General features: G+C 39.8%; 1 long non-coding RNA gene across 4 annotated transcripts in view; it reads left to right on the plus strand.

Annotated features, from left to right (window-relative positions):
- The first annotated feature begins 415 nt into the window (after positions 1 to 415).
- The window catches only part of LOC133613348 (uncharacterized), a 150498-nt gene continuing 134444 nt past the window's right edge, over positions 416 to 16469 (plus strand). For all 4 annotated transcript variants that reach the window (XR_009816437.2, XR_012050785.1, XR_012050786.1 and 1 more), the window contains exons 1-2: positions 416 to 476; positions 741 to 824. This is a non-coding gene — a long non-coding RNA (uncharacterized lncRNA). The remainder of the gene's footprint in view (positions 477 to 740; positions 825 to 16469) is intronic.

The raw sequence follows: 16469 nt of genomic DNA on the forward strand, positions 1-16469 counted from the left end.
TTGACGTGTATTTTAAGAGATATAAAATAAATATGGTTATTAATAGCAACTAAATGGACTTTGCTTTTATTTTGAAAAGCTTTTCTATCTCGACAAGCATTCTAATGTAAAAAGAGTACTGTATTTAATCCTACTTATGAAATAAAGTGATCTTTGTATGATTAAATGCTTCTGTTCAATATATAATGTTATGATCATGCAATTATTTCTTTACTTTTTGTTTTTCTTTATTCGTATTTTGATTTTTTTTTATTTTGTTTTGACTACGACTAACAGTAAAGTCAAACCTACTTCCTGGTACGCACATGTTTCAGAACATTTGATTGGTTGACAAAGTCTTTGTCAACCAATCAAATGTTCTGAGACTTTGAAAGAGCGGGTGGATACAATTTGGTAATCAAATTTGGCCCCGCCCCTTTCGTCGATGCCCCGAAGATGCCGTTGCAGTGACTCAGCAAATCCGGAAAGCATAGAAGGTAAATATGTTGTTTTTAAATCTTGTAACACGCTTTTTTCTACTTTATAAGCATTAATGGAACACTTAACAACAATTGAATTATATCAATTGTTCTTCACAGCACTTTTTTGGACGGAAAGATAAGTGTATCAAAAAAATGCTAGTAGTAGTAGTAGCTAGCTAGCAACCAAGACTTACCCAAAGTTGAATTAAAATATCGTTTTTAAATTGTATGTATGTATGAGAGAGCACCAATACTTTGTTAAAACATTTTATTTTACAGAAAAAGGTTACACTCTGGCATTATTTGGACCGAAAAACAACTTCCGGATTGAATGAATGAACCATAAAAACACCGACAAAGCAGGTAAGATAACTTCCGGTTCCAATAACATCAATTGCCTGCAATTCGTATAACTGCCAGCAGGGAGCGCGGATGTTTTCTTTGATTTACCAAATGACCTGCTTCCTGCTAAACTTCATTCTTCGTGCCTTTCTTAAAAAAAAAAAAAAAATCCTATAATTTTGGATGTATTTAGATAATAGTAGGACCTTGGGGACTACATTTTGTGCCATCACTATGGAGGTTAATGTGTTTTTTTTTTTTTTACAAAAGCATTTTTGTACTCCAAATTTATGCAATTGAATGTTTTGCATTTTAATTTTGTGCTCAGAATTTTTATACTTGGGCAGCACGGTGGAACAGGGGTTAGTACATGTGCCTCAGGGGTTAGTACATGTGCCTCACAATACGAAGGTCCTGAGCAATGTTCCCTCTAAGGTGCGCGCCTGCTAGAGATGCGCGGTTTGCGGACACAACCGCGGAGTCCGCGGATTATCCGCGGATCGGGCGGATGAAATTTAAAAAAATAAGATTTTATCTGCTCGCGGGTCGGGTCGGGCGGATTAATTAGATATATATATATTTTTTTTATTTTTTATTTTTTTGCGGGTGGCAGTTAAACCAATTCGGAAATATATATACATAGTTAAATGTTGTTACCCACATACGAAAAACGAGCAGGCACCTGCTGCATATGCCACAACAGAAGAAAAAAAAAGAAAAGAGATGGACACTTTTACGGAGCGGAGAAGGTACGCCTCGCCGGGGTCCGGGACCGAGGCCCCTTCCCCCGAGAGGGCCCCACCGGGAGCCGTAGCTGAGGCGATCCGCGAGAAGGGCCCGACGCACGTCCAGGGTCACTACCGCGCCCACCGCACCGACACCCCGCCTCGTCCGCTTTCGCCGCGGCCGGCGTCACGCGCAGCAGGTAAGCAGCTTACCTGCCCGCCACCCCCGTGGCCGGGGGCTCGTAACATGGGTCACTCCGCGCGCTCCGCCCGCGCAGCTTACCTGCTTGCCACCCCTGTTGCCGGGGGCGCGTAACAGGGGTCACTCCGCGCGCAGTGCGCTCACGAAAGGGGTGGGGCTCACCCTGGTTGATATAGAGAGCAGGACGGTGGCCATGGAAGTCGGAACCCGCTAAGGAGTGTGTAACAACCCACCTGCCGAATCAACTAGCCCTGAAAATGGATGGCGCTGGGGCGTCGGCCCATACCTGGCCGTCGCCGGCCCATACCTGGCCGTCGCCGGCAGCGAGACGCGCTTGGAGGTGCGCTCAGCGCGGCTCCCATATGATTGCGCACTGGTGTGCGTCTGGGTCGTGACAGTGTGGCACGCGCAAGTCTGTGCTGCGTTGGATCAGTCTCCTTTCTTTAACAGGCAAAAGCTTTATAACCTCACCATACCTGCCAACTTTTAAATCAGAAAAACCTAGTAGCCAGGGTCCAAGGGCCGCAGGCCCCGGTAGGTCCAGGACAAAGTCCTGGTGGAGGGTTCAGGGCTTCGCCCCCCGACGCAAAATGATTATTAGCATTCAGACAGGTTAAAATGTTGCTAAAACCATCACTTTTCTATCAGTCACAGTGACTTTTCAAAACAAAAATATTACAGCAAAAATCATATGGGTTGATTGACATGTTTATTCTGTAAGCTAACTTCAATAGTTTGAAATTATTTTGACAGTTAATGCCAGTTATCCTGTCAACCTTTCACAAGACTTCAATTTGTTAATTGAAAGTATAAATAGTATAAACACTTTTAACAGTATGTCGTGCTGTGAAATACAGCCGACAGGATGGCGCACCAAACACGAAGCAAGGCCATGGTGCAGGAGAACAAAGGACTTCTTTCATTTAAGGTTTGTGATAAACCATCAAACTCATTCGTTAAAAGGACTCTATAGTAATATAAAGCGAATTTTTCTGGACATTATCATGCAAGAAAAGTTTATTTTTGGGATCGCGATCACCGCTTAATGATTTTTAAAGGTAGCATTACATTATTAACTGTCCCATGTGATCAGCCAGTGCGATTGGAAGTCCATGCTCAATTATTGCCTCCGTAAATAAAACTTCGGCATTTATCACATCCAAAGAATCTGTTTGGGCGACGAAAAACGTTGAAAGTTTTCCACTTGTATCGCTAGCAACGGCATTAGACTTGTGTTTTTTTGTCCCAACGTGGTCTTTTACATCGCTAATTCCTCCGTGTCCGATCGAAAAATCTTGTCTGCACAAGGTGCAATTCGCGTAGTTTTCACCCTTTTTTATTTTTTTTTATTAATATTAGATATATAACAACGGGCGGATGGCGGGCGGGTGCAGTTCTGATCAAACGTTACATCGGGTGGATGGCGGATGGTTGACGACTTTCTGCCGCGGTTGCGGATGAAATAAATTGCCTATCCGCGCATCTATAGCGCCTGCGCAATTGCGCACTGCTCACGCGTCCTCTGCGCACAGCAAATTAAAAATCCCATCTGAACTTTAAACAAAATAAACACATTACAATTTATTCTGTATGATTTTGCAATGCAACTCTATGAGTGACAAGTGACAACAAGAGTGGCCCCAATGAATAAAACAATCTTTGTCAACACAGTTCAATTATCGTCTGTCGAGACACTTTACGGACAGGAATTTCATCAATCACTTTATTAAGCAAAACTGTTTGTAACCACACCAAAAACATGAGTAAAAAAAACTTTTATCTATAAAAACTGGTAATTTTCTGCCATACAAACCAGGCTTAAACCAACTTTGTCATCCGTCGTTTAAACAGCTCTGTCTCACCTGCACCAACACATGGCACTTAGCCAGTGTTGCGTTTATGGCCACACAAAAAGTCGGACAACCCTAACGCCACACAATGTGTAAATGCCAGGTTGTAACACTCTGACTCCTCAATCAGATGTGTGCTTATTTTACTGCCATTTATTAAGAATGTTAATCTAAGGATATTATTCATGAAATATTGTCACTAGATTTCATAAATGCTAATAAAAAGATGTATTTTACAGACAGAAAGTTACAGGAACTAAATGTTATCTCTGAAAGGGGTAACATTTCTTTTAAATCAAATCAAATCAAATCAACTTTATTTATAGAGCACATTTAAAATTTACCACAGGGGTAGCCAAAGTGCTGTACAATGAGCAGGTTAAAAGATAAAACGAGTACCGAGCAAACACAACACAACACAAACAGAACACGATAAAAAATAAATAATTAAAATAGAATTAATAAAAACATAAAAACAGGATCACAGCAGGTGTATTATGGGGCGCCATTGCAGGATGGATATCACTCAGTGTTAAAAGCCATGGAATAAAAGTATGTTTTTAAGAGAGATTTAAAAACAGGAAGAGAGGAGGCTTGTCTAACACTCAGGGGTAGGTCGTTCCAGAGCTTGGGAGCAGCAACGGCGAAAGCTCTGTCACCTCTAAGCTTCAGCCTTGTGTCAGGGACCGTCAACAGCAGCTGATCGGCTGATCTTAAGGATCGGGTGGGGCAGTAAGGCTGAAGGAGGTCGGAGAGATAGGTTGGCGCGAGGTTGTTTAGACATTTAAAAACAAATAAAAGGAGTTTAAAATGTATTCGGTAACGCACAGGGAGCCAGTGAAGGGACGCTAAAATAGGGGTGATGTGCTCACGTCTGTGGGTCTGTGTTAGCAGACGAGCAGCAGAGTTCTGCACGAGCTGCAGGCGGGCGAGGGAGGCCTGGCTAATGCCAACATACAGGGCATTACAATAATCAAGACGAGTCGAGATAAAAGCGTGGATTAATTTCTCAAGATCATGTCTTGATAGAAGCGGTTTCACTTTCGCTATTTGGCGTAATTGATAAAAGCTTTTTTGAACGACGCTGCTGATTTGTTTTTCGAATTTAAAATCTGAGTCAAACTTTACCCCCAGGTTTGTGACAGAGTCGCTGAGATACGGGGTCAGAGTGCCGAGGTCAACGTTGGGGGAGGGAGAGCGACTTGGACCGAACAACATAACTTCTGTTTTATCTTCATTTAGGCTCAGGAAGTTAGCTGAAAGCCAGACTTTGATGTCGTGCAGGCAGTCAATAAGACGTTGAACCGTGTTATTTTGTGCCATGGGAAAATAAATCTGGCAATCATCGGCATAAAAATGAAATGCAATACTGTACTTCCTAAAAATAGAACCAAGGGGGAGAAGGTAAAGCGCAAATAAAATTGGGGCAAGGATTGAGCCCTGGGGGACCCCATGTGGTAAAGGAGCTGTGGACGACATAAAACTGTCTACTTTTACACAAAAACTCCTGTCGGTTAGGTACGACCGGAACCAGTTGAGGGCGGCGCCCTTAATGCCCACACAGTTCTCAAGACGAGTGATTAAGGTGGCGTGGTCGACGGTGTCGAACGCAGCAGACAGATCTAAAAGCACCAGGACAACATATTTACCAGAATCAGTGGACAGGAGGATATCGTTAAAAACTTTTAGAAGCGCTGACTCTGTGCTGTGGAGGGCTTTAAAACCGGACTGGAACAGCTCAGTGATACCATTATCCTCTAAGAAGGGCAGCAACTGACTGTAGACAACCTTCTCTAATATTTTGGAAATGTATGGAAGATTAGAGATAGGTCTGAAGTTAGAGAGGAGAGAGGGGTCGAGGCTGGGTTTTTTAAGTAGAGGCAGGACCCCGCAGCCAGACATACAATACTAGCACATAGGTCATAAAAAACATGTTTTTTTGTTATTGTCATTGTAAGAGGGCAAAATCACTTATATCAGAAAATTATTTTAATAAAACATTTAAATTGTTATGATGTCAGGTTTGGGACCGGTGTGACGCTGGTGTGGCCACAGTGTGCACGTCTGATGTTGCTCACATGTGCTCCACTGAATGCTCAGGGAGTTTGTGCGTTTGCTCACAAACAAAACAAAAATTCAGTTTATGGGGAATTTTTAAACACATTTTTCAATGACATTTTCAGTAAATTCAGTTTATGGGGAAGGGCAGCACGGTGGAAGAGGGGTTAGTGCATCTGCCTCACAATACGAAGGTCCTGTGTACTTCTGAGTTCAATCCCGGGCTCGGGATCTTTCTGTGTGGAGTTTGCATGTCCTCCCCGTGACTGCGTGGGTTCCCTCCAGGTACTCCGGCTGCCTCCCACCTCCAAAGACATGCACCTGGGGATAGGTTGATTGGCAACACTAAATTGGCCCTCGTGTGTGAATGTGGGTGTGAATGTTGTCTGTCTATCTGTGTTGGCCCTGTGATGAGGTGGCGACTTGTCCAGGGTGTACCTCGCCTTCCGCCCCAATGCAGCTGAGATAGGCTCCAGGACCCCCCGCGACCTCAAAAGGGACAAGCGGTAGAAAATGGATGGATGGATGGATGGATTTTTTACATCACATTATGCTTACAATTTCATTGAATAACAATTTGTGAGCAACATTTGTGTGTGTATAAATTTAATTTGTCAAAACACATTATTTTCAAATTCAGTGTGGAAAAATTAAATGTGAAATAATTAGGTGTATAAAAATTTGGTGCAGAAATAATTGTTGCTTCAAAACTCAAAGCCCACTTCCGGTAAATTTAAGACGAAAGCAAACAATCCTGTCTCTAAAGCAGCCAATGAGGTGGCAAGTTTAAAGTCACGTGACACGGGTCAACCGGAAGTGAGTTTTGAGTTTTGAAGCAACAAATATTTCTGCATAGAATTTGTTTTTACAATGAATTTTTTTCCCCATAAACTTCCATCCATCCATTTTCTACCGCTTGTCCCCTTTGGGGTCACGGGGGGTCGCTGGAGCCTATCTCAGCTGCATTGGGGCGGAAGGCGGGGTACACCCTGGACAAGTCGCCACCTCATCACAGGGCCAACACAGATGGATAGACAGACAACATTCACACACTGGGGCCAATTTAGTGTTGCCAATCAACTTATCCCCAGGTGCATGTCTTTGGAGGTGGGAGGAAGCCGGAGTACCCGGAGGGAACCCACGCAGTCACGGAGAGAACATGCAAACTCCACACAGAAAGATCCCGAGCCCGGGATTGAACTCAAGACTACTCAGGACCCTCGTATTGTGAAGCAGATGCACTAACCCCTCTTCCACCGTGCTGCCCTTCCCCATAAACTGAATTTTCTGAAAATGTCATTGAAAAATATGTTTTAAAAATTCCCTATAAACTGAATTTTTAAACACATTTTTCAATGACATTTTCAGCATAATTTGATGGAAATAAATCAGTTCACAAAATTCAAACACAAGCGGTAGAAAAATGGATGGATGGACAAAATTCAAAAACAAAACATTTCAGTGTGAAAAAAAACACTTTTGTAATAAAGACACAAATGAACCTCTACATCTCTACTTGTGTCTCATGTGTGCTGTGGTATGACAATTCATTTTCTGGAGTATATATGAATATTCATATGATAATGATATGAAATCCAGAATTAATGTGTAAATTTAACACATCCAAAAGATTTTTAAGGTTAAAAATATACACATTAGAGCAGTGGTTCTTAACCTGGGTTCGATGGAACCCTAGGGGTTCGGCGGAGGTCAAGACACACCCATCGTGTAAATAAAAACTTCTCCCTATCGGCGTATTACGGATACGGCAACAGCAGAAGTCAGACTGATTTGCAGGTGTGTAATTTGTTGTGAGTTTATGGACTGTTGGTTTTGTTCTTTGAACAAGGTGATGTTCATGCACGCTTCATTTTGTGCACCAGTAAACATGGTAACACTTTAGTATGGGGAACATATTCACCATTAATTAGTTGCTTATTAACATGCAAATTAGTAACATATTGGCTCTTAACTAGTCATTATTAAGTACTTATTAATGCCTTATTCGGCATGGCCTTATTATAAACCTAACCCTCTAACCCTAACCAAATAACTCTAAATGAAGTCTTTGTTACTTAGAATATGTTCCCCATACTAAAGTGTTACCAAAAACATATAACTTTGTCTTGAATTAGAAAAAAAAACCATTTTATTTTTCACTAAAGAAGGGTTCGGTGAATGCGCATATGAAACTGCTGGGGTTCGCTACCTCCAACAAGGTTAAGAACCACTGCATTAGAGCAAAACCAGTTTTTTTTAACTCGAAGAAGATTAACAGCTTTTTTTTTTTTTAACATTGTGACGTCGTTAGTTGCACCAGTAGGGGGAGCCAAACATCAACAAGTTATATTCTGAGTATTTGAATATTTTTAAAACGTTTTGTTTAAATCTAATCTGGCACAAAAACAATCGTGTTTGGATAGTTTCAATATTTTAAAAAAAATACTTTCATGAGTTATTTGCATAGTTTTTTTTCTTCAATGTACCAATTTCATAAATGTCTGGACTGCAATATAGGACACATAGTTCCCAGTAAATAATGTATGTGGAATGCATATCCTGCAGTCGTCATAACATGAAAAAGCAGCACGTTATGATGACATATGTGGTAATGTGCTGAAGTATTGTCTCTCATACTGAGCTTGATGGACGCTGAGGTGCCCCCCCAGGAGGTGTTGGGCAGCAGATGGGAGGTGATGGAACTTAGTGGTAGCGTAGGTGGTGGCATGACAGGCTGACGGGCCCTAATGCAGGCTAACATCTGGAGGTTGCCGGGCCATGCCGCTTCTTGCCCGTCGGCAGGGTCCTCTAGCCCGGGGCCAGGCGTCACCCAGAGGGAGGTACACTCGCGGATGAACCCGGGCCCCCGAGAGGCGACGCGGCAACTCTGAACACTTCACATTCTGTGCTGAAGTGAAAGTTAAGAGTCCAACTTGCGTCGCTGCAGGACTTAATGGTCATCAGTGTGCCAGTGCATTCTGGACATCGAGAACTGTACTCATTGTTGCACAGACCTGCGCCGAGGCCCGACTATTGCTCTTTTAGATTATCACCAAAGAGATAATAAAGAAGTGTCATTTTTAAAGTAAAATAAATAGATTTAATAAAGCTATAGGGTTATTGTGTACAACAGCACCGTGTCATACTGGGAGCTGATATTCGAAACCTCTAAAATCTATTTTGAAACACAATCCTTTATGGAATGCTTGTATTTCAAAATGTTTTCTATTAACAATGTTTACCAATTGTGAAAACAATTATTGAAATATAATCTGTTACAGGGTCAAACTGGGACCATCATAAAACCTTTTTGAACTGAGCAGGCAGTCTTTAAAGTTACATTTTTAACCAAAAAAATTACCGTATTTTTCGGACTATAATTCGCAGTTTTTTTCATAGTTTGGCCAGGGGTGCGACTTATACTCAGGAGCGACTTATGTGTGAAATGATTAACACATTAGCGTAAAATATCAAATAATATTATTTATCTCATTCACGTAAGAGACTAGACGTATAAGATTTCATGGGATTTAGCGATTAGGAGTGACAGATTGTTTGGTAAACGTACAGCATGTTCTATATGTTATAGTTATTTGAATCACTCTTACCATAATATGTTACGTTAACATACCAGTTGGTTATTTATGCCTCATATAACGTACACTTATTCAGCCTGTTGTTCACTATTCTTTGTTTATTTTAAATTGCCTTTTTAATGTCTATTCTTGGTGTTGGCTTTTATCAAATAAATTTCCCCAAAAAATGCGACTTATACTCCAGTGCGACTTATATATATTTTTTCCCTTCTTTATTATGCATTTTCGGCCGGTGCGACTTATACTTATAGTCCGAAAAATACGGTAAGCACTTTTAATAGTAAAATGTTTAGGTTTATTTCAAACATGTATACGGTTACAATATGATGCATCACATATTTCACATATTTTAATTTTACCTGACATGTCTGAAAAGGAGAAGGAAGAAGCAACTTCTTAGCAATTGCTAACACGTGTTCACTTCCTGTTCTCATTCTGTAACACAAATTATGTTAATGAATTCTAAATATAACAGTTCTCTTTAATAAATAGTTCAGTCATTCATGATTCACGTAACGAAATAAAGAATATATAATTTTCAACAAAATGTCAAAATGTCTATGTCTACGTACCTTGTAAACATTTTGACTTTGAACCGTTTCCTAAACTGGATCATGTTAGTATGTTGTTTGACTTCATTGCTTAACCCAGTCCATAAATTAATCCCACATAGTGATATGCTCAAGCTCTTAAGTGTTGTACGTGTATACAAATGTTTTTAGTTAGATTTTATGTATGTAAAAAATCAAAACAGTCTCAGTCACAGAAGTGTAAAAAGAAGCTAACTTCCAGTCTAGGCTAACCCTAGGAATAAGTGTTGCCAAAACCCCCAACGTAAAATCTGAAAGCATAAACAGAATTGATCCACTGATGCTGGCTGAAATGATGTGTGATGTCATGCAAAATAGTCAGGTGACAAAATTGTATCACTATATTGTTAAATGAGTAGCTAGCTTAAAGCATTTTTGATACAATTTTATTATTCGAGTAATCTATTGATTAGTTTGATTAGTTAATCGAATAAGCGAATAAATCACACGTAATAGCCTTAATGCGTATTTCAGGGAAAAATAGTTGAAATAAATTATTTTCCGGCTTGCCATAACGTATTTTTTTTCTAATACATAAACATCATCAACGTAGAATTTGCACTCTTAACATGAGTGCAGTAATAAAAAATACATAAAATAAAGAACCCCCCGCTGTTTGTCACCACTAAGAAATGGCACCCACGAGGGATGTATTGATATGCACATTTCATATCACGGTTATCGTGACTGAAATGATAACTGTTATCATCATTATTATTGAATGTGCTCAAAAAGTACTTAAATCACACTGAAATCTTCTTACCAAGTCATCACTAAAATGAATAGACACACTGTTAGAAAAGCCACTATTTTGCATGTTTTGTTTCTTTTGCGTCACTGATAGTGTTTTAGTCTTAGTATTTTATGTTTTATTTGCTATGTGTTAATGTTTTAAATATTGCTTTGTACTGTAGCACTAAAAGATTAATTTAAAGTGCCTAACAGATCAAATATTTTACTATTATATATTATAGCTGGCGGGTGTCGAGTTGTCCCACTCTGTTCAGCGGTCCTTGAACGCACTGTAAGAACACCTCTGTCTGGTATTCTTCTGAGTATAGTATGATCACTCTGTACTAAGAGAGCACTGCTGGTAGGTTTAATGTTCAACATTTCATATCTTAGTTGCTCATACAGCAATGTGTTTATATATGTTGTTTCTGGATGGGGAAAAATGTTCGCATTTAACTAGCGAGCTGGCGCCTGTCAGTCCGCGAGTTTATCAAAGTGCATTTATCAATTACCGTTTTTCCATCATTTTAATTTGAAATTTTAATACCAACCACCAGGAGTTTTACCGTGGTTATCATTATTACAGTTTGTCCTCACATCCAGAGCACCCACACACCTCCCCTCTCGTGTGTGCGCTATTGCAGCGGTCGTGTTTAAACTATGTTCGCGTATTTGAAATGTTGGGCTCTCCAGGCCATCTGGATTTGATCCTTTTTTATTAGTTACACTCATTGAACGATTAATGGAGGCAACAGAATAAGAATCAAAGCTTTAATCTATTCAATTGATTACGGTAATCGTTGCAGTCCTACCCCTCATTTTCAAAACCTCCCGTATTTATAATAGCATAAGTGTTGGCGTTAGGAATTTTCAAAACGGGGTCCCACTTTTTTGTAACCGTTTTGAAAACAAATGATAAATGTATGCATTATCCTGTTATATCTCACATTCTACATGGTGTTTTGGAAAAAGGTTGTCATAAACGTTACTTAATTAATTTAAAAATTAATACAAAAGAAAACAAATTTTTATGCACATGTAAATGTATTAAGTTATAAACATTCACACACTTCCTTCTTTCCTTCATGGATCTAAACTTTACTGCTGCCGGTAGTTTTTTCTATATTTGTATTTGATTAGTTGTAGGTGTATTTATTTCAGTATAAAAGTGTAAAAAGTTTTTTGCTTCGGTATTTAAATTATGATACTCGTGTGCCAGGGCATACATGCATTATTTAACGCTTAAATCTCTAGAGTCTACATCAATTGCAGTTAAAAAATGTATTTCTTAGTTGCTGGACAGGTGTTTGATGACTCTGCTTGAATGATCACCTTTATCTTAAAACTGGCATTAAAAATCAATCTTTAAGATGGGTCCCCCTCTCCAAGTCACAGATTTGTTTGACTGACAGGAAGAAAAGCTCTAGGGGAGATGTTTGTAGCCACCGGTTGGTTTTTATGTTTAAATCCCTAGACCAATGTGTGGCCTGGGGGCCATTTTTGGCCCGCTGGTAATTTTTAATTGTTCAAATTCATTTCAAAAAATGAAATTAATTTATTATTAATGATGTATATCAGATATAACACTAATAATTATTTGCTTTGTTACCTGTAACGCAAAAGCTAAGATTACACTGTTGTTGTTTTTTAAATATTTGAGCACATACCAGTGTACACTGAATTGGTTTGAGCATCTTTAAAGAGGCTCCCTCAGCGTCCTTTCATTTTTCAGTATGGGGTCCTCGGTGGAAAAAGTTTGGACACTCCTGCTCTAGACTAAAATAATCAAGCAGTGTTGTCTTATATTGTGGTATATTTGGAAATCAATAATTGTTAGATGCGTACTCAGTGACATGTTTGCTATGTGTGTTGGTGGTCAAAGATCATCCTTCTGTCTTTCATCATAGTGATTGACTTTGCTCAAATGAGACACTTATAATACGTCCTCGCTAGACTCACGTGCAGAAAAGGTTTTAAAACCCGAAGCGGCGTGACGCCTCGGCTGCTATTAGCCGCTCGGGCTAGCCTCTAGCGTTCAGGAAAGGAGCGCCTCCTCCGTCCTTAATGACAGCCCTCACCCAGAGATAATTTCACTGTGATTACAGCCGGCCTCTTAAAAGTCTGTGGATTGCATCTTCATCAACCTTTTAACTAACGAACAAAAGAGCGGCAGATGATGGCGCCGCATGTTTGCTACCCGGGGGTGCCTCAATGCATCTTAATGCTCTTTTCTTAGTCTATTAAATGAGGCATCCAACTAAATCCGAGATGATGGAGAAGTTCAAATGGATAAAAGAGAATGTTTTTTTTAACTTCCAGAGAAGTACCTGCTTGTATTGATAGTGAAGTTTGTATTGATAGAAAGGGTGTAACGGTACACAAAAATTTCGGTTCAGTACGTACCTTGGTTTAGAGGTCACGGTTCGGTTCATTTTCGGTACAGTAAGAAAACAACAAAATATAAATTTTTTGGTTATTTATTTACCAAATTTGTAAACAATGGCTTTATCCTTTTAACATTGGGAATACTATAATAATTATGCCCAAAAATAAAAAATAGCTCTGTGTGTGATGGATGTGAGCCACCACTAGGCTGATCAGTGCAACAGCAGGCAGTCATGAATGCAAAGGATAATAATAACATACATATACACACAGGGTCCATTGCCAGGGTTAATGTGGTCAACATATATAAAATAAAAACTAAATAAGATAAGGCTCAGAATGGTTTCTTAACAAAACCTTTCTACATATAAAGTGCTTTTTTTTGATTGATTGATTGAGACTTTTATTAGTAGATTGCACAGTACAGTACATATTCCATACAATTGACCACTAAATGGTAACACCCCAATAAGTTGTTCAACTTGTTTAAGTCGGGGTCCACGTTAATCAACATTAAACTGCCTCAAGTTGTTGCTCAGATTAAATAAAATGACAAAACTTTTCTTCTACATTTAAAAAGTGCAACATTAAACAGTTTCAAGTCAACTCAGCCTCAGATTAACTTTTCTTTTCCCCCCCAGCCTTTAGCCCTGGTGACGTCTTCATGTTTTTTGCCAGAAAAATCAGTTTATCCACATTGTGGAGGTAGCAGGTATGGCGAGGCATTGCCTGGCTAACTTGGCAGTAAGAGGATATATGAGCTCATTGTTCTTCCACCATAGAAGTGGGTCAAAATCTAGTTTCTAATGCAATATGGTCTTAAATCTGCTGCTATAAAAACAGTTGTTATTGCTTTAGCCCTGCCTGACTCGCCGAGGAGAGGCTGCTTGAATGCGGTGGGGAGCTGTGTGTTCCTCTTTTTCTTCGTTGAAGCGATGTTCACTTGGGGGTGGTGCCACTTCAAAATGGGTTAGCATGTTTGACGTGTTAGCAGAAGCATACCCTACTGCTGCTGAACAATGTCGGCAAACCGCTTTCGCTTTGTCCGCCACTCGTCGTCCATTGTTGTATCGCACCGCAAAGCCGAAATGTTCCCAAACGGGAGATCTTAACGAGGCAGGAGGGTCTTCAGCTCTGGCTTTTACATGTTGTCCTAGCCTCGGTGTGCATTGTTTACACAACGTGCGGTGGGCTACTTAATATGTCCGTGTGGAAACTCGTTCGGTACACCTCCGAACCGAAACCCCCGTACCGAAACAGTTCAATACAAATACACGTACCGTTACACGATCAGCTTCGATTCTGACAGTGGAGTTATTAGTAGTTTGATCCCCTACTTAGTGTCTTTGAGCAACACACTAAAACCATCTGCCAGGTAAATACAAAAACTGTATCATAAGTTTTTCTCTGACAAAATGTACCTACAGTGGGTCTGTTAGTTTTTGCTTTGTCCCTCACTTAAAGGGGAACTGCACTTTTTTTGGAATTTTGCTTATCATTCCCAATCCTTATAAGACACAAGAAGACAAACGTTTCTGTTTTTTTTGCATTCTAATTAATAATAAATCGGCCCGTTCTGGGTGGTTAGCAATGCAGCTGACGGGATCAATCCATTCTGCCCCTAAATCACTTTAAAAATGCATCCAAAAACTGTCAACAATACTTCATTTACGTTCCGTAACCTGCATAATAACCAAGCTGTAGCGACATTGTTATTGTAAGACGGAACACTGAGGAACTCCTTTTTTTCTAGCGTAGTAACACATCGTCCTGCAACAGCATGCTATGGCATTAGGCGTAAGCTAGCTTCTGCTTCAGCAGCTGAATGCTTTTTGAGTTTGTAATGCACAACACAAAGCAACAGGACACCAATCTGTACTGGCTGAAAAACATGAACAATCATATTACAGTATCTGTAAAGTATTAGCCCACATTTCATGTTTTGTTTGTACACAGCTAGCTTGTCAGTGTATGTTGTTGGGCGGTATAGCCCGGTTGGTAGAGCGGCAGTGCCAGCAACTTGAGGGTTGCAGGTTCGATCCCCGCTTCCGCCATCCTAGTCACTGCCGTTGTGTCCTTGGGCAAGACACTTTACCCACCTGCTCCCAGTGTGGGTAAAGCTTTGAGTCACTTGAGAAAAAGCGCTATATAAATGTAATTCACTTCACTTCACACTTCACTAACAAGCATAATGTGTTGCCTGTATCATGATCAATATTATTGTGACTCACTTGATGGAAAGTTGTGTGTTTGGTCCAGCTGGCCGGGAACATTTTTTTCCAGTTTATTTTGGGTAAGCATAGCTTGGCTCCAATTTCCACAATTACCGTCAAGTCACGCTGGTCCTGACTCTCTCAACTTCCGTCTGCTCCAATGTTTAACCCTCTCTTCGTGCTCTTCACCCTCTCTTCGTGCTCGCTTTTATAAGCAGCAGTTCATCCTCTGTATATTCAGCTTAAAAAATATAAGGTTGTGAATCCTCATTTGTCCAAAAATAGCCTTCTTTATTGTCTGTTACCAAGTCTGCCATGATTAGAAAACACTCGCATTTGTTTCTGGAAGTAGGAACACATTTGTTGCCCCATGTCGGAAGTGCGTTGCTATGGGAACGGAAATTAATGCGCTGAGGAAATAAGTTTCCGGTATTGGTTAAAATGATCAAAATATGGTAAATATTGAACATATTATATATTGTTATGAAGGTGTCTGTTACTACATTATCTATAGACTTGCAGTGTGCATATAAAACGTTGGAGGTTTTGAAGTTGTTTTAGAGGGCTTTGAAGGATACAACGGTGACTCCCATTAGTCGCATCTTGCAAGTGTTTTCTTATCATCTTGTGTTCTTGTCAGTGCAGATCCCCTTCAAAGCATGAGTAAAGAATGCACGACAGACCTAATAAGTCCGAAAGAGATTATACTGTATTATTTGCTCACAGATGATACGGACATAGAAATAATTTGTCTGTATAATTTCCAAGCAGTAATTAAGAAATTGAAACAAAACTACTACAAGGAAAGAATAAACAATAGAAACATGAGCAAACAATAGCATCATATCACATTTTTAAAAATGTTTTTCTTTGACGGAAATGGTCTTAACAATGTCTTCTGGGATGTGGGAAGTTTTCATGAACTTTTTGTTTTCTTCGTTTCTTCGTTGTAATTAGTGAGTGCTGATTAAAGCCTGTCGATGATAAACCCAAAGAGGAGTTCTACACTTCCAAACTTTGCTCAAGGAGCATCAACATGGTGAAATCACACATGCTATTAGCCAATCACAAGGCTGCGATTAAAGGCAGGCAGCAGTTAACGCAACAGTGTCAATTTTTTTTGGCTTGGCCAAAAAAGCACATTTTGCTGTATAAAATAAATGAAAATAGTAATAAACACTTGCAATAAACAGTCTTGTGAGCCAATTCTAATTAGAGAGAGAGAGAGAGAGAGAGAGAGAAAACAGTTAATGTAAACTTCTCAACTATTCGAGATTATCATTAGCCACGTGTACATGGACAAAATGTATTTAAT

Source organism: Nerophis lumbriciformis, linkage group LG13 (genome assembly GCF_033978685.3).
Source record: "Nerophis lumbriciformis linkage group LG13, RoL_Nlum_v2.1, whole genome shotgun sequence".
Taxonomy (NCBI): domain Eukaryota; kingdom Metazoa; phylum Chordata; class Actinopteri; order Syngnathiformes; family Syngnathidae; genus Nerophis; species Nerophis lumbriciformis.